We start from the raw sequence: 18,645 nt of genomic DNA on the forward strand, positions 1-18,645 counted from the left end.
CCAATCTGCCATCAGGAAGATTTTTGTCCAGGCTTGAGATTTATAACCTGTTTTATTGCAGAAGGGAACAATGACCCGGACACAGGATTTTACCTGCTGCTTCTCTTGAAGGGGAGCCACCAGCTTCAGAGTAACTACCAGAGATGGACAGAAGTAGCCATGGTTTCGTGTTTTACTTGAAGCACAGTACAGCTCTGTCTTCCTTGATGACAGCGCTGTCAAACTAACATGGGGTGAGAATTCAAACTGGCACCTATGCATCAGGGTGATGGGCACTTTAGGAATGCATAGACAAAAAATACAGACAGTATATTGATGGATAAACTAATGTGTGGACTTGTACTTACATGTTCAGGCTCAGAGGTGAATATTCTGACAACTGAAACATTTGACACAAGTACTTATTAAGAAAATGTGTGAACCAGTTTGGATGAAATCGAGTGTATCTTTACCCAGACCATGAAACAATCTGTTGGAGAAACTACTGTAACTTGCTTTTCCTACAGTGCTGGTATTCCTACTGTACCTCATGGGTTGGCAATATCAGAAAACGACCCTCTGAAATGTGGTCTGATGCGTTTTGCCCAGGAGATGCTCTGGTGTAAGTGCCAGGCTCAGCAGAAATGTATGGATTTCGGAACCTCTCTTTCAGCATCCCATTTAAAAAGCTGTAGCTGTACTGCAGTTGTCAGTGATTTTTTCCAGATAAATGAGATTTAAATTTCATTCAAGGAAGAGGCACTGGATATAAATCAAGTAAAGCGATATTTTCCATATCACGTTTAGCTGGAATGAAACCAGCAGTTCTCACAGACACCCAATGCCCTGTCCCCCAAACCTGATTTAGGGTTCAGAGTGGCAAAGCAACTGATATATTTTGAAGGCTGACTTCCTTCTCCTGACAAGGAAGCTTTTCCCCAGCTGCTCCATCTCTGTTTTGTGGTAAGCTGAAATGTGTTTGTAAATGGCATGTTGGTGTGGCTGCATTACTGCAAGCTGCCTTACAGTGTGTCATTGCTGTCTATCAGAGGTCAGAGGAACTAACATTGAAAATGTTGAAACACAAAGGTATTTTAAAAGGTAAGGGATCTGGTGTGTTCTTCATATTTTAGTGTAATCTCACTTTTAATTATTTACTATCAGTTTACAGTTAAGGGTAAGCAGAAAGGCTTATGGGATTCATTGTAGCACTATGTTGGAGCATGAGGGATGCTTCTACAAGGAATTTGTAGGACAGCAAGCAGCCTTTAATGAGTGTTTCAAAACTGCAGATTTTATCAGATCTCTTTGGTGAATCATGAGGAAGGTCTTCTGACTAAACCATTCACCTTGAGCAATCTTGCTACTTTTGTCCACCATTTCATCTGTTAGGGACGAAGCACTTAAGCTTGAAATGTCATTTCTGCCCTGCATCTGGTAGCACAACTGCCCAAGCCTTCATTGTGATGTTTCAAATGGCTATTTTAATATCAAGATTTGCATCTCTGCCAGGACAGTGTATTTCTCTCTGGACACCTGGAATAAGCTGTACTGATGCACTGCATCAGCTGTGTCTAGCACACAGATCAGTTGGTGCTTTACCCAGTAGCGTGTTGGTGAGTGTGTCAGTTTGCCCATTTTGGCTTTAGCTTCACATAAGGTAAATAGATGTAACTAAGATAAATGTAACATTCACTTTGGTGTCGCTTTCATTTCCATCTTCTCTAGTGGGTAGGCACCAGTTATGTACTAAATTTAAAAGCTTTGTAATTTGGTTAGATATTGCAAAACTGTCAATTCATCAGTTGTTTCATAAGGCTGATGGCTATTGAGCAGTCTTCCTCTAGGTATCAGCATGCCGATGGACAGCAGATGAGGTCCATACCCAATGCTCATGTGCCTCCTGTTCCCTTTCTGTAGCTTCCAGCCCTGTCTCCAAACAACCTTAGATCTCTACACAACCCTGTCTTGAGTTGTTCTAAGCTAAGGGAGAAGAATCAATGACCTCGTCTCTGCACCCATGCTTTGAGCAGACCAAGATTTCTCCTGTTGCTTTGTTTTTGGAGGGAGAATGAGATGATAGATCTGTTCTCTGCCAAGTCCCTCTTTGGAGGAAAGTATTCCAGGCTGTGTACTGCCAGGCCATTTCAGTGCTCCTCTGCAGTAGACTGAGAAAGCCCTGATCTGCCTACTTGTTCTTTAAAACACCGTGGGGACGAAATGCCTCAAAACCTCCAATGGTCTGTATTTAGCAATCTAAATAAAATTGATTTATCTTCAGAGCTTCAGGCACTGATGAGGGATAAGGTGTAGAAGGAAGGCATCACCAAGTGATGGAAGAAATAGCACAGCAGCATGTGACATATGTGGAAGTGAAACTTTTCACTAGTGTGGGGCACCAGGGCAACTGAGGCAGTGATGACATTGGGAGGCAAGTATGGGCTGGTACGCGAGAGAAAATGATATGGATAGTCTGGCAGGTCATATATATGGACAAAGTTCATATGTGGACATTGAAGGCAGAAGGTTCATTGTGGTGGTAGTGAGTTAGGGTACAGCTTTATGGAGGAAGGCTTGGTATAGAAGGGAAATGATAGGAAGATGGAATAGTTTGGGAAAATCCCACATTTTACCATCTTTGAAATGATCCTTGTGTACAGAAGCACAAATTGGGGAGGTACATTCCACGTCAGTGCTGAAATTCAGAGGGGGCAGTGAGGAGAAGCCTGGGCGCTGCTGCAAAGGGAACGCACTATCTTCAACTAAAGGTTGATCTTGTCTGCTGGAGCTGGAGATAACTAATGATGAAAGAGAGGTTAATTTCTGTTAAAAATATATGTCAAAAGGCCCATCTTCAAAATACCTACAAAGATGTGTATGTGAGACTTAGAGCATGGGATTCCTCACTGCTATTACCTGACACAGGATGGGAGTCTGAGCTCCAGGGTTTTTAATGGGACAGGTTAAATTTTCTTTCTGAGTGAAAGTTAATGTATTTAAATATACAGGAACAAATTCTCTTGTCTCCTGGAGCGTTAGGACATGACTCTCTGCTCTGCTGTAGCACTTTTCTGCTGGTGCTGCACATATGCTTTGTACCAGCGCTAAAAAATGCTGTTCCAAAGCAGAGAATTAGACCTCAGTATGTAAAATAGGGAGATGAGACAGAGTAATTTGAGCAGGAAATCCTGGGACATTAGTGATGCTCCTAGTGCAAATTTTAATACGGATTTAACTGCAGAGCTGCTACTGAGGCCTCCATAATGTTATTTTAAGGTTAATTTGGAAACCTCATTCGGCGTTTTGGCTGCCTAACAGCCGCTGTCATTAGCAAGAGTCGCATGGTTGAGTTCCAGTGCTCTGCTCTGAAAATCTCCCTCTCTCTGCTTGTTTATGTACACATAAATAAATGAGCAAATAGAGCAGTCTTTGAAAAGATGACTTTTTGTATATAATAGCAACCTGTTAATGTTTTAATCCAATCGTCTGTACTCCCACAAGGCAGGCAAAGGAGCTTCAGATCTGAGTTCTGAACCTTTTCTTAATGACAGATTTCTTTGGTCAGAAGCAAGTCAAGCTCTCCCTTTGTCATCCTGGCTTATTTTTCAGTCTTGCTGTCTTTCCACAAGACAGCAGAGAGAGATTGCTATGAAACTAATTAATGTCTGACAGACAGATCGAACTGAATATCCAAAGGAGTCACAGGGTAGTTCATTCCCCTTTACAAAACAGAATACCACAAGGCAAGAAACATATAGATGACATTATTATACTAACAAATAGCTGAGGGAATTTTCTTGCTCATTTTATCCAAATTAGACAATTTAAGACAATTATGGTTAAATTCCCCTCCCAGACTGCAGCTCAGTTACCTTGATGTGTTGGTAGTTGTAAAGAGATACATATGAAATATTACCTAAGAGGGAAGCTGTGTGCTTTAGTGGACCTCTATTGTCTCTCCGAGTGCAACCACAAGGGAGAAATAAGGGTCATGTGTCATACATGCATAGCCAAAGTATAGAAGATTTATGACTTAGTGAATATGTAGATGTGCTGGTGTTCTTGACCAAGCTGTGGAAGCTGTCCTTGAGTGTGTCTGAGGTTTTACAGTTAAAAAAGGGGAATACTTCAAAGTGAGGAAGAGACAAACAATTACACATACGCAGCCTCGGAACACTCGGGCAGCGTTCTCTGCAATCACAAAAATAATGACTGCTCATCCTACTCTCTTGGGGGGGAAATTTCCATATTTTGGCTTTCGAGGCACTTTCAAAGCCATTTACTGCCGTCATTCATACACCGCTGGATTAAGAGCCATACGCCTCTTAAAATCAGCAAGAGCGGATTTGCTGATTTAAGGAGAAGGGAAAAATAAATATAAACTAGGCAGATCGAGACCTACTTTTACTTCAGAGGGTTTAAGAATAACACCAGTTTGGAAGTCCACTCATTAAGAAATAGTTTCTAATGAACTGGATAGGGCGACAGCAGAAAAATACCAAACCCCAGTGTGCTGACCACTGATTTCTACACTTTTTACTCACCAGTTATTCAGAATTGTTGAGCGTACATTCAACACAAGTTGTTGAGAGGCTTAAGCAGCACTTGTGGATCAGGAAAGGAGCATTTCCTCTGCTAATTGTTCTGTCAGAAATAAGGGATGGTCCTGTGAGTGATCACAGCTTGCTACATTAGATTACAGTGTGATGCTACTTCACTGTACTTTTCAGTGCACTGATTTCAATGGTCAGAAGTAAAACACCTTTCACTGGTGTTACTACTACCAGCATTTGGGTTACCTAGGCTGCTGTCTGGAAATCCATGTCTTATTGGATCTGTGCTGGCTTCTCTATAGATCAGCTCATGAACATTCTCGCAATTCAGTGTGTCTCATACCTCTTTATACCAGCACGTTCTCACCGTCTCTGTGACCACGAAGAAAACATGGAAGTAATTGTAAAAGTGCCTCTCTGAGTCTGTAACAGCCTGAACAAATAGCTTCAAAAGGGTTATGTGAAGGCCACTGATGGAACTTCAAAACACAGCCACGATCTCCTCAGAGTTAATGGTTGCGGTGGATGTAAAGCCCATAGAGTCACAGTTCCCGTACAGAGCAAGGAGGTGGGGACAGGTGGATTGGCAAAATTGGCACCTGCCAAAACCAGGAAAACATTTAGAGTCTTCCACCAAATTTGAAATCATTCCTAATCTTTACTGCAAAGGGAGACGGAAAGAAAATGTGCTCCCTCTTGATCTTGATTGATTGTTCTATTTACAACCAACTGGCCCAATGATAGCGTCATTCCCAGCAGATAGCATGATATTAAAATAACATCAGCATCAATGCAGAAAACAGGGATGCTGATGCAGGGTTTGCGTCTCCATGGCTAAAATGTAGTTACTAACTTTTCCTAAACTTGTTGGTGATTTTTTCTGTGTCAAGTTTTTTTGGGTTTATTTGCTGCACTAAAACACTATCAAGGACAGATTTGCTTCTGCTTAACTTAGGCTTCTCTTTCTTCAACATGGACTCTAATGCTTTGACCCACTTCCTACTGGATAAGTTTAGGACACCTAGGTACACAGAAACTAAAAGGTGCATTCCTCTTCCCTTTGCCTGGTTATATTGCTGCTGGTGGTAGGAAATGAGGAGCGAGGAACATGGGAATATGATGGGAGTTGTGTGAGTGCCAGCTGTGTCATTCCTACAAGGACCACTTTCAGTCTGCTGCTGGATTTTGGGGGAACATGGGAACTTGTTTAACACAGTATTTTGTAGAAAGGACCTTGTTTATATCCCTCTTCAGTTTTAGTGCCTGGGTAACAGCTCTTGGGGAACATTTACAAGAGGTTGCATTGATTTCTCATTTCTCTGAAGGTCTCAGCTGGAGCCTTTCATCCTATTTGGGGCAGTGTAAATTGGGAAAGATTTGGATCAGTTGGATGCAGTTTAGAGGAGAATAAGGAGAATAATTCAGAAAATGTGGCCCATAGAGATTAATAGAAACGGGTTACTGAGCCTGAGGCAGTGCTGTCTGGAAGGGAGTGTGATGTTCTTTTCATGGATGGAGAAGTCTGCTCTCCCTGTCTGTTGTGGACAAAGCAATGGGACTGAAGTGTAGCAAGATTGAGGCTGGATATTAAGAAAGCTTTAATGGTCAAGGAGGTTGTAGCATCACTGGAGTAGGTTGCTGGAGTCTCTTTTACTGTGTCCTTTGTGTCTCAGGGTCCTTTCCTGCCATATGATTTTGTATATCTCCTTGCAGTTCCTAGAACTGCTGTTGTTCCGGTATACTGCTTTATTCCTACTAAAGAGGCTGTATGAATGAAGAATTTCCCCTTCTTTTTCCTGGAAAGATGCCATCAATAGGTGGAGAACCTCATTACAAAATACTTGGTTTGAGAAGAAGCATCAAAAGAATCTAGGAAAGAAGGATCCCAGGGATCTGGGAGGCAGGACTTGACTGCTGTTAATATATATCACTCCCCAACATGGGTTGATAAATGTTGTGTCTGTCACATGTAGCTGTGTTTACAGAGCAAACTACAGTTCTCTGGAACAAACTGCCCTTTGCTTTATCAGTTTTCTTCCTTTTCATTTTCTTCTCCCTGTGGCTAACAGGAGATCATGGCCCAGTTGTATCCTAAACACTGTTTTATTGTGTCTCAACCTTTCAGAACTGAATAGAAGAACATCAGAGTGTGTTGCATTTCCGCATGTTTGGAGCTTGCCCTACAAATGTGTTTGCTGAGAGAATTTAGCTTAGAAAATGAAAGCCTTTTGTTAATGAAGAAAGTAGCTACTTTTTGTGCTTTGAAGGGGTTTGTAAATCTCTACATTTGTGTTTAAGGGAGGGCTGCTTCTCTCTTAATCTGGGTGAATCCTGAACGGGACTGAAAGGGGACTCAGGCCCGATGGCAAGAGACATTTCTCATCATTTATTTCTTCTTTTGAGGTCTTAAAAGCTTTCAGACAGAAACCTGATCTAAACCTCCCCTTAACAGACATGTAGGAACTCTGAAGACATTGATTGAATATGACGCCCAAACACATGCCTTGGAATTCACTTTTTACTCCTGTTTGAAAGAGCAAACAATCACGTGCCTGCAATAATGTAAATTTTGCTTTCATTATGACTGTATTCCCACCAGCTAATTACACTTCAGACACAAAGCCTGTCAACTTCCCTGCTCCATGGTGATAAAGGAACCTGCTGAGTAAAATAGCCACCACTGGTGTTATTTCAGGAAATATCTAGGTACTGTGAGAGAGAGTTCTTGGGTTTGTATTGAAGTAAAGAAACAAAACAGGAAAACTCTAGTAGATTTATAGTAAATGTAAGTGTCTATAATGATCAATAGGATTGGACAACGTGGCTTAAAATTAATTGTAGTCTTTATTTAAGGAACCTGCCTGGTTTTACTTGCATGTTCTTTTTCTCATTTATTGAGAATACTGACTGAAACTGAGACCCTGTCCACTGGGAGTTAAGCTAGCAGCTTTTCCTTTGCAGCCAGGGTGGGCTGGAGCTATTCCAGAGGAGTGCTGTACAAGCAGCTTAATTTCCTCCCAACTATTTGCTACTACTGATGTCCTGGAGGTTATCACCCTAACCAGCTTCACCAGCTGTCTGAAGAGAAAAACAGCCCTTCTGCACTTCAGTGCTACTGCAGCCAACTTAGTTCTGAGCTGTTTTAACAAAGCCATCTGATTTTTATGTTCTTTTTCTCCTCTTTTTCTTTTCAGTTGAGCAAATGAGAGCACTCACAGATACGGATTTGCCAGCTGAAACGTGAAGGTGGCATCTCGCAGCAGCAGGGTGGTGAACAGCCAAATCAAGCAGGGGTGAAGGCAGCATCTTTCACTGCATGGCCCTTTCCATAATCCGCTTCTGGGTGGAACATAAAGGCGCTTCCAGAGGTAGGTTTAGAGGCCCAGCTGACAGGTGCTGACTTGTTTAGCTGCTGTGTGTTGATTGCATTTGATTGTGTGCCCATAACCTGAGCAGATTCCAGAAAGGAGTTATATTCTACTTATGGCAAGTTCCTTATGCAATACATCATGCTTTTGGTGTGTAGCTTGGCCTTGGTGCAGCACTCAGGGGAAGGAGTGAACTCAAATAAGTGTGAATGAGGTTTTGAGGGGAGCTGATGCTTTCCTGCCTGACCTGGGCCGTGTCAGAGGACATATTGCTGGTTTGAGCTGTGATTTGGAGGAGGTGTTCACCCCCCAAAGCATCACAATGTAGCTTCTGTCTCACTCTACACCCGGGCTGAGGAGCTACAGAGGTGTCTTGCTGCATTGTCTGAAATGGGTGGAATAGCAGCACTATGAGGAAGGGCTGGGAGATGAGAGTGAACAGGAGGGAGGGGTGATGAATTCTTACTTAATTGCCCTCAGTAAATGAACACCAGATGCTTAGGAGGACACCCTTTCTACTCAAGAAGAAGCTGATGTCCAATAACTTCAGCTTCATAAAGGCTCTGTTGGTAGGTTGAGAGTCCAAACACACAGGGGCATGGCTCTTCAGTTATCTGGGTATCTCACTTAGTAAAATCAATAGCAAGTGGTGTTCCAGAACCTATATGGATCTGGTTCATAATATGTAGCAATATGTCCAGATGTTTGGCTCAGCTGAGGTGAATGGTACTTGGCCAGCGGTGTGGAATTACTACTGTGTGAATTACTACTTCATGCTTTTGGTGTGTCACTCAGCCCCTCCCAAATCTTCGTTCGCGAAGTCAAGCCATCATATCGCATGAACTGTGTGATGCTCATCCCTGTTCTGAGGCCTCAAAGCCTGTGCACAATATGTGTTCCTGCAAAGGCCTCAGAGTCACATGAAAGTGGCACATTGGCTTTCTGCAGAGTTTGCTGTTCCATGGGGAGCGGTCACCCTGGAAAGTCTCCATTGCAATGACATGAGTATACTCACGGGCATGTGTCAGTCTCTGAACCGTTACGCTTGTAAATATCTGCTGGAAACAGTATGTGATTTCTAGGACACAATGATTCAGACCCTTTGCTTTGCTGATTAACATGCCACTACCTTCTTCAGTGGAATAACGCGGTTATGCTAGTAAGAATCTGTGCCAGAGGACTAAGGAAGCAGGAGTGTAAAATCAAGTTTTACTCTAATGTTATTAAATAGCTCTGTCCTTGGAAAAGAGCACAAATACTCCCTTTATACATGAAATGAGCCTGAATGGTTAGGTAAATGTACAAGTATCCTGTTGGTTGAGCACTTTTCATGCTATAGTTGTTCTTCTGAGCATACTTGGAGTTTTGAGAGGAAATGGTGAGGACACGGTGGCTTAAAAAAGCACTAATGCTGCAAAGTAATTTTTTTCCATACATTTTCATGAGTATTTTTTATTATGCATTACACAGGTCCTAAATACATAAGATACATCATTACCTGCTGGCTTGGCCCTCTGAGTAAATAATACTTGGGTTTTCTTAAGTATGAATATATTATATTCCTCCATATACAAATGGAATGCAGTGGCTTCAATGTGGGGAACATAATACACGTTTTAAACCCCTGCCTAATTATGCACTTAACCAAGCCATGAGGACAGTTCCTTTAGAGCCATCCTGGCCTGTCAAGTAAATAATATGCATTTTACAAAACCAACTAATTATGGATTTACCCACGGGACTGTCAAAGATCTGAAGATGCAGGTAAGTAATATGCACTTTCCAGCTAACCATGCATGGGGAATTTGATTTAATTAAAAATGTGGTAGGTAAAAAGAGTAAACAATGCCTATCATCTCTCAAAAGCCAGGAAATTCAGGTTCAGTTAGCTCCTGTGCATCTTGAAAACTCAATGTACCAGTGAGAAATATCCAAGAGCAGGATTCACGTGGGTAGAAGGATTTTCTTTGAAAGAGATCTCATTGCTTTCCTGGAGCTCTCTGTGATTCAAAGTGTCTCTTCTGGCCATTAGGATGTCAGCCGCAGGGCTTCTTGGAGTGCCCAGCCTCTGCCTTTAGTCACACGTGTGCATTGGCCTCAAGCTTAGGAGAAATTTATGTTAGGTATAAGGAAGCTCTTCCCTGTGAGGGTGCTGAGGCGCTGGCACAGAGTGCCCAGAGAAACTGTGGCTGCCCCATCCCTGGCAGTGTTCAAGGCCAGGTTGGACACAGGGGTTTGGAGCAAGCTGCTCTGGTGGAAGGGGTCCCTGCCCGTGGCAGGGGATTGGAACTGGATGATCTTAAGGTCCCTTCCAACCATTCTGTGACTCTGTGGTTCTATGATTTTTCCCAGGGGTTTTGTACTACACTGGCTACAGACCTGACTAGGGGAAACAAAAACAATGGAAAACTGGGTTAATAAGTGTGTTTTATTAATATGTATTTGCCAAGGTGCTGGTGGAATGGGTGATTCTGCTTAGGGGATACGAAGAGGACTTGCTGTAAGCTGCCATTGTGCTTTTTCTGAACACTAGAAAAGAAACACTAAGGCTTGAACACTCCCATCACGTGTGTCTTTGAAATACATTGTATGGAAAAGAAGGCAAAGGTGGCATCGAGACTTCTCAAGAGTTTTGAATGAGGGAAATATTCTGAGCTTAATCCTGCCATGTACCAAGAACACTGTGTGTATCTCGGTGTGTCCCTAACCCTCTGTATACATGACTGCATGAAAATTCATGCCTGAGGAAGACTGATGTTTGTGCAGACTACCTTATAATTTATCAAGCCAAGGAAATCCAGATCTCGGGTGAAAGGATAATTAGGAGTGTTAACTAGGGTAAATGAGTAGTGCAAGTGCTTCTATGTACATACACGTACTTTGATGTACTAAACCAGTGATTTCTTCACTGAAGGCTTTAACAGGTAAATCTGCAAGATTGCAGACAGCACATTTCCTTTGGAAAGAGTCATTTGACAATAAAGCAGTAAGCAGCCAGTTAATGGCGACCCATTATTCCACTTCTCACACATATATACAAAGCTATTATTTTATTTTTATTGAGCTTTCCCCTTTCTTCCTAAAGTCTGAAAAACAATGTTGGGACAGCTAAAACACACTGGTCCACTCTCAGATTGCTGGGTGATACACAAATACATTGTCTGACACTTTCCCCACCCAGCGTTGTACACCAAAGTTGCGTTCTGCATATAAATTCCTGCAAGCTATTGAGATCACAAGTATGAAATCTGAAACTCCTGGTTCTATGATGATAAAGGGACGTGTTCTTTAAAAAAAGCCCAGTTTTGCTGCGAGCAATGAACATGCTATGTGGAAAGAGACCTAGATTTGAAGTAGAGTTTGAAATGCTGCAGGGATTGCATTACATCCTTCTAACACTCTTTTTCCTTGGTCAGATAGAAGCTTTTTATTGTTGTTTATGTCTTTACTTTGTGAATATTAGATTGCAAAACTTCTATTAACCCTCTTCTTCTTGGCTCCTTTTCTCCCCTTCCTTTCCCTGTCACCCACCTCCTCTGCATTTACTGATCATCGTGGTTCTGTTTCAGAGCTACAGAACTGTGTTGTTTAACCACAAAAACATCTCCAGCATTTTCTCTTTCCTTAAAAAGACCTTATTCTTCTTAAAACACATGTGGGTTTGTGCTATTTGATTATTTACTGAAACCAGACACAGAAATTCATTATTAGGAAATCAAGTTTCGTGCTAGGAGAGATTGGAGCACAGTCAAATTAACAACCTGCTTTGTATTTTAACTGTATTATGGTCTCACCATTCTGCTCTGTTTATCACCAAAAAAACCCCAACCCGATAGCAGTGATAGCTGCACAAAAACCCAAAACCCACCATTGCTGTTTATTGCCTAGAAAGAGCTGGGTTTGCTCCTTTGGAAAGCAGAGCAGTGAAAAGAGGTAGGGGCAAGCGGTGAGGGTTTCAGGACCAAATACTGCAAATAAAACTCACCTGGAGCTTTTGAGGAGTGAAAGATCAAGACTGCAGTGAACAATTCCTTGCCAGCAATTGCCTTGACCGTTGGGTCACCATTGCAAAAATAATATGATAATCTTTACATTAACTTCAGTAGTTTTCTTTGTGCCAATTGCTCCTATTGTTGCAAAGCTCAGCTGAGCTGGCATGATGGGAGGTGTATTACTGGACTGCTTAAGAGAAGACTTGCTTGAGTTCTCAAGCAAGGTGAATAGGACTTGGAGAATCTGACAAAAATGTTTTATCCGAGCTGTTCCCTTAATTAAATTAGTCCCATTCCAATAGCCAGCTGAATAGTGATGTCAAGGAGGAGACAGCCACCTTACGAAACCTTTCCTGTAAAACTCCCTGTATTTTTAGATCCTTGGATTCTTTCAGTGCCATCTGTAGCTCACACATCACATTCTTCACCATGCCATTACCTTACAGAAGTAGAGGAAAAATACGGAATTATTTTATCTAGGTCAGAAAGGGAATATGCTGAGAAAACTCCTCTGTGAAGGGAGAAATCAAGCCACCACACAACGTTAGGGAGCACCAGGTGCTTTAATTTAGATATTCTTTCAATATTACCCATTTTAGTAGCAGCACGTCAGGATCATGTATGAACCGATGCTGATGTTATTGCTGCCTAAAACAAATTCTTGCCTCAGCTTTAGGCAATTTAAGAAGCATTTTTAGCTCCTTGCTTCTCTGGTGCCCGATGGCCAAATCCTGCTCCTGCTGTCTGTTGGAGAGCTCTTCAAGAATTGGTACTTTTGCTGCGTGATTAAGACCCGCAGGATCTTAGGATGTGTGTGAAGGTTTCCTCTTGTCCGAGCAAGGAAATTGTGTGTTTTTTTCCTTTAGCATTCTCCCAAAGTACACCAAGAATTCAGAGGGAATTAGAATAACAATTTCTGTGAAATTTTCTTGAAGCAGAGGGGAGAGCTGTGCTTGCCCAGGGCTTGACAGCTCTCGACAGTGCTGCAGCAAACGAGATGTGGAGTATGGGCTGCGTACCATAGAGTGTGAGTGCCCTCTGCTGCAACGGGCCACGCTGCACACGCTGCAGAACCTCGGTTTGCCTTTATTCTTCTTAACCTTCCAACAAAGGTGGTTTACCCTGGTGATGCACAGGGAATGGGCTGGTGGCACTGGATCTGATTGAGGACTGAGCTGTGTTCTACTCTCGGTTGAAGTTAGTGGTGCCAGCAGTTAGTGGAGTTTACTCAGCTGGCACCTATTGTAAATATCATAATATTCTTATGAACGTTTCCAGTGGTGAGGAATTTCCAAAGCTGTAGTAACAAGCTCTGTGAATAATTCCATATAGATACGTGAATAAAGTGAAATGCTTTGAAGTACTTAAAAGTAAGTTTTAATATATTCCCTTAGTGCGCAGGTCATTTACGGTCAGAGTTCCCAACTCATTTATATATAACAGCTTAAAGGGAAAAACAGTAAATCTTAAGTTTCCCAGGTGGAGCTTCCACAAAATTCAGCAAATCTATTTTAAACAAAGTATTTTAGCTGTTAAGCATCCATATTATTTTGTGCTTCTCTGTATAACTTCTACTGACAGCAGCTTTTATGGAATACTAATATTCTCTCGCACACATCGCAGATCTAAAGCTACTAATTACAAATCACATTTTACACAAGCTTTGAAAAAGAAGCTCCAACACTTTGTAGAATATTCTTTTAAATAGCCTGGTACAATATTAAATAATCATTAGACAAAGATTATTATAAAATCAGGCTGCCAAATTACTGACTTTGTGTTTTCTGCAGCCCTAAGCCTTCATTTCTTCCTCAAGCAAAACTCCCACTGATTTGAAAAACGCAAGTTTTAGGTCTAAGTGAAACATCCATATGAACTACACTGTAGCTGGATATGGTATTTCAGTACTATCTAGAAATCAAGTGCAGATTGTACATTGTGAACCTGCAACTGGGAAACTGCCTGTCTGCCAAGTGGTCTGAGGGCATCAATAGGATCTGATGTAGCTTCACAGTTATTCCTGTGGATGTCAGTTGGAAACAACTTTAAAGTGAATTCCAGGTTTGTGATAAGCAGCGTGTTGGGATCTGCCATAAAAGACAGTTCTCCAGTTGGAGACCCATGGGAAAAGGCTGTAATGAATGGAAGCAGCTTACATGGTATCTCACAGTGACCTCTGTTGAAAAAGGCCCTATAAGAAAGATGGTGAGAGACTTTTTAGCAGGGCCTGTTGTGACAGGATGAGGGGTGATGGTTTTAAACTAAAAGAGGGGAGATTCAGGCTGGGTGTGAGGAAGGAATTGTTTACAATGACGGTGGTAAAACACTGGCACAGGTTGCCTAGAGAGGTGATGGATGCTTCAACCCTGGTGCCATTCAAGGCCAGGCTGGATGTGGTTTTGGGCAACCTGATCTAGTTGAAGATGTCCCTGCTCATTGCAAGGGTTGAGCTTTGTAGGTCCCTTCGAACTCAAACTCTTATGATTCTATGATTCACTGAAAATGCCTCCATTCTTTTTTTGTCCCCAGTTCAGCACTACCCCGGATAGAGCCTTGAGCAATTTAAAGCGTCACCATGAAATGAATGCAGTGAAAAATCAATACCATTACAATTTAGCGCCACACAAGTTAGCTCAAAGTGACTGTGCTGTAGAACTGACTGGAAGGAGCATCCCACAAGCAGTGCAGGTGGCGCAATACATCTGTGCCTCTTGACACCTCGGTTCAAACACGCGTTAGTTTTGTTGGCTCAGATCAGTATTTTTTCCTGCTCCCCACAATGATGTAAATCAGAACTAATTTAGTAGTCCCTACCCAAGAAATGTGTATTGCAAAGCTCTGCAAATCAGGACTGAAATGCCCTGACAAAGCCGTGTGTGGTAAATTCACGCGCAGATATATCTTCCCTGTACCTTCTGCTGCTCCGTGCTATTGTTCTTTTGCTTCCACAAGGATTGAAACTCACCTCAAATCTTGAAGATAAATCAAATTCATAACCTTAAGTGGATATGCAATTCCATAGAGAACAAGCCTGACAAAGACAGTGAGGCTAATACAATTGTAAGACAGCCGACTAGCCTAGGGGTTTCCTTTAATGTTCCTTCTACTGCAATCAGACGTTGGCACACATTCAGACCTGGTGCAGCAGGAGCTCTTGAGAGCTACATGAGATCCTGGGCTAATGAGACTGCTTTTAGCACTGCTCGCTAAGTTCATGGGGAATGTCAACGCTTCCTGCCCTAGGAGGTCGCAAAGAAAGATGCAAATATGTGGCCAAGTTGAAGGTTGGGCTGAAACTTGAATGAGTGACATTGAAGGTCTGTGCTGAGAACCGGCTGGCAGCAGGAAATGCTGTTATCTTGGATGTCAGCATTTCTAAGTGCTGCTGGATAAGTACAAGCATGGAAAAGAACTACTATCTTGTCCTAAAATTACTGTGCTTTTTACTTTCAGTAGCATACCTGGTAACTGCAACTTCATCATAATGCATGTGAATTCTCTCTGTTTGGATACTAGATCCTTAGATTGGATCTCTTCATCCCATGTCTTACACAGGCAGAATTTTAAGAGCTAAACTTAAAACTGAAATAGTTTCTGGAGTGTTGGGATTTAGCCCTTCATCTGAAACAGAACTCTGGATCCAGGCACTATTTAGTAAGCTTGGCCTTCTTATAAACACCATTTATCTTTTCAGTTTAAAAGCATCTCTACAGGGAGTCGTGGGTGATCAGGGCTCCCAAGAGCTACCTTAATACCATGCCATGAATCACCTAGTGAGCTGGCTGTTGTTTAAACACCTTCCCCTTCAACTCTGCCATCCCTCCTAGCACCTCATTTTCAGCTGTGTAAGGCTGGGGACTTGCTCTCATGAGAGCTGCTGAGAATATGATTCTATGAAATATCATAGGTAGTTTTGAAGAGTGCATCTTTTCCGTATCATATTGTACTATAAACATTTCATATAGGATCTATCATATAATGTGTCTGACATAGATTTACAAGCTGTTAATATATTGCTGCTCTGGAACTGGACAGAGTAAAGCAAGTAAACTAGCTTAAGCTGAGCCTCAAAATGAGAAGTAGTTGTTGCCTCGACTGTTACCAACTTGGTTGCCTTTTTGGTGCCTCACTCGCAAAACCAAGGAGGTGGCAGACTACTGTTTGTGTTCTTAATGTCAGAGCTTCCTTTCATGTGTTTCCCTTCAGAAAAAAATGGGTTTTAGGCAGTCAGAACATATGGTCTTGTAACTCTACAAAATTGTAGCTTTATTAACCTCATGCATGCTATTACAAGAAGGATTGAGAGTTCTGTGCAGATATTGGAATGAAATCTGTACTTCTGCAGGAGCATCTACACCGTTCTGAAGAAGTCAGCATGGCACAGGGCGAGTGTTTGCTCCAGTGCTCTCAAAACATACTGTGAAGCCAGAAATGAAGTATGAATTCTGGTTCATATGCTCTGTACCTTTCCTGCCTTCCACACAAACCCATGAGGTGCAGCTTAAGCCCATCTACATTTCCTGCATTTCTTCCTGACACGTTGCCTTGCAAAGACCAAATTCAGAAAACTCATTTCACATGCTTTGTTTCTCTCCATCATTAGTTCCCGGTTATGTCCATGTGGAATGGCCCAGCCCAATCACTATGCATGCTACCTTTTCCTAGGTGGAAAGCATGTGTAGCCCTCTGTCTTCCTGTTTCTCTTCTAGGGTAGGGAGATTTTGACATGTTCTTCTCCATCTTGAGGTCCCTTCTGAAATGGCCAGTCTGGGTTGCTCAGCAGCTTTTGTCCTTTTATGTGGATACCAAGGATATTTTAAATAGCCACCATGGAGAGGATACTTCTGCTGTAGAATTAGAAGCAATTTTGGTGACTATCTGTGAAACCCAAGAAGCCACAAGGCTTTATTGGGTCTAGGAGCCATATAGAATATTTTTAGCTGTTTCAAGCCCCTCCATCTCTATGCTAACAGTGCACATTTGTGAGGATAATTGTATATCAATTTCAGATGCAGATTCCTTTATTGAGAGGAAATATCAGAAATTAAACCTTTACAAGTATCCAGAAGCAATTATAAAATGAGTAGATTATAGTGGTAATACTGTAAATGGAAATGCACCGAAATGTCAAAGTACTTGCCATAAAATGTAGCAATAACATGATACTAAACACAATATAGAGAGATTTCAAATATTAGTACCTTTATTATTTTCTCTATTAATACTGATAAAGTTCAAACAATCATCACCAAGCTGATCAGGGGAATAATAATATCATTACCATCATCTGCGGGAGGGAGCTATAATGGCGCTGTCATTCTGTCCTCCTGGAAGATCACTTACGAACCGAACTGGATTCTGACATAAATCCCTGGAGGTAAATGACAGGACATTACAAGGCTCAGAGGATAATTGTAAACTCACATGCTAATGACTGAGACTTGTAAAGATACCAATCCTAACAAAAATGGGAACAAATAGTAAATTAATTTTTCAGCTTGGTTGGCACTGTCTGCTCGGGAGAAAAGTTCATTGTATCTGACGGCTTAGTGAGCTTTGCTTGCTCTATTTATTCCACTCCTATTTCCTTTATGGGGATCTGTACATAATACACCACCCCTCATGGCTGGTTTATTTAATGGCCTAATCAGCAGGCAGTTGCTGGAGTTCTAGCAGAATTGAGATGCCTTTTCCTGCAGAAATGCCTGCTTTGCAGAGAAGGCTTCTGAGCTGCTCAGACCAGGAGACCTGTGACACATGCAGGTTGGTGCATTACTTGAATGTCTTCTAAAATCCATAGCTACTACTCTATCATCTTGGGTGACAAACCAAAGTCTACACGTATGTCTACATAGTGCTTTGGTGTCAGAACCAGGGTAAGTAATATCAGCATCTAACATGGAAATTCTGAGCCCAGCCCTGCCTCTGTTTATGTCTATAGTACCTAATTTTAACCTTCAGTATGTCCATATATTTTCATGTGGCTGAATTCCATTGTCGCACTCACCAGCATGAATCTGTCACATCTTACTGATGCTGAGAGGATGTAACTTTGTCATCTGCTGAGCACTCTGCTTTTCATCAGAACGTGTTCCCTGTGCCTCTCTTTAAACCAGTGTGTCACAGGAGGCACTGAAGGCGCAGGCTTCATATTAAGCATGCATGCAAGTGCTCTCTTGGATTGGGAACACAGCACTCACCTCCTTGTGGGAACAGAGCCAGGCAGGTAAAAGCAGAAATTAGTCCTTCTGTTTCTTGAGGCCACGCAAAGAACACAATACGATCTTCTTTGTTATTTATGCAGACTATTCGTGTGCCTATGGGAGATTTTCTTACTGTGTTTATCTCCTTTTTCTTACTATGTGTAAGTAAGATGGTCATTAAAAACCATGGAGAGCGGAGTACAACTAATCCTGTGTTTTCCCTCTTCAAAATAGATTTTGCATTGATACACTCATTTTTTTGTTTGTGTGAGCTCCCAACATCTGCCAAATTCAGTCACATTAGTGACTGATTTTATTAGAAATAACTATATCAAGTAGTTCTTTGCATTAATAATAATCAATAGATATTTACGTTAATGAGAATGAATACATATAAACCATTATATTACTTAAAGATACAGATACTCCTCAAGGACCGTATTCTGGGTACCAGATTTACCATTGAGGCATTGCTAGCTGCTAAGGATGGGTTGAGGAGCAGCAGGGCCTCAAGCAGAGCTGGGGGCCATGTTTGTCGTTAAGGGATGGA

The sequence above is a fragment of the Psittacula echo genome (assembly GCF_963264785.1).
Source record: "Psittacula echo genome assembly, chromosome: 4".
In the NCBI taxonomy this organism is placed as follows: Eukaryota; Metazoa; Chordata; class Aves; order Psittaciformes; family Psittacidae; genus Psittacula; species Psittacula echo.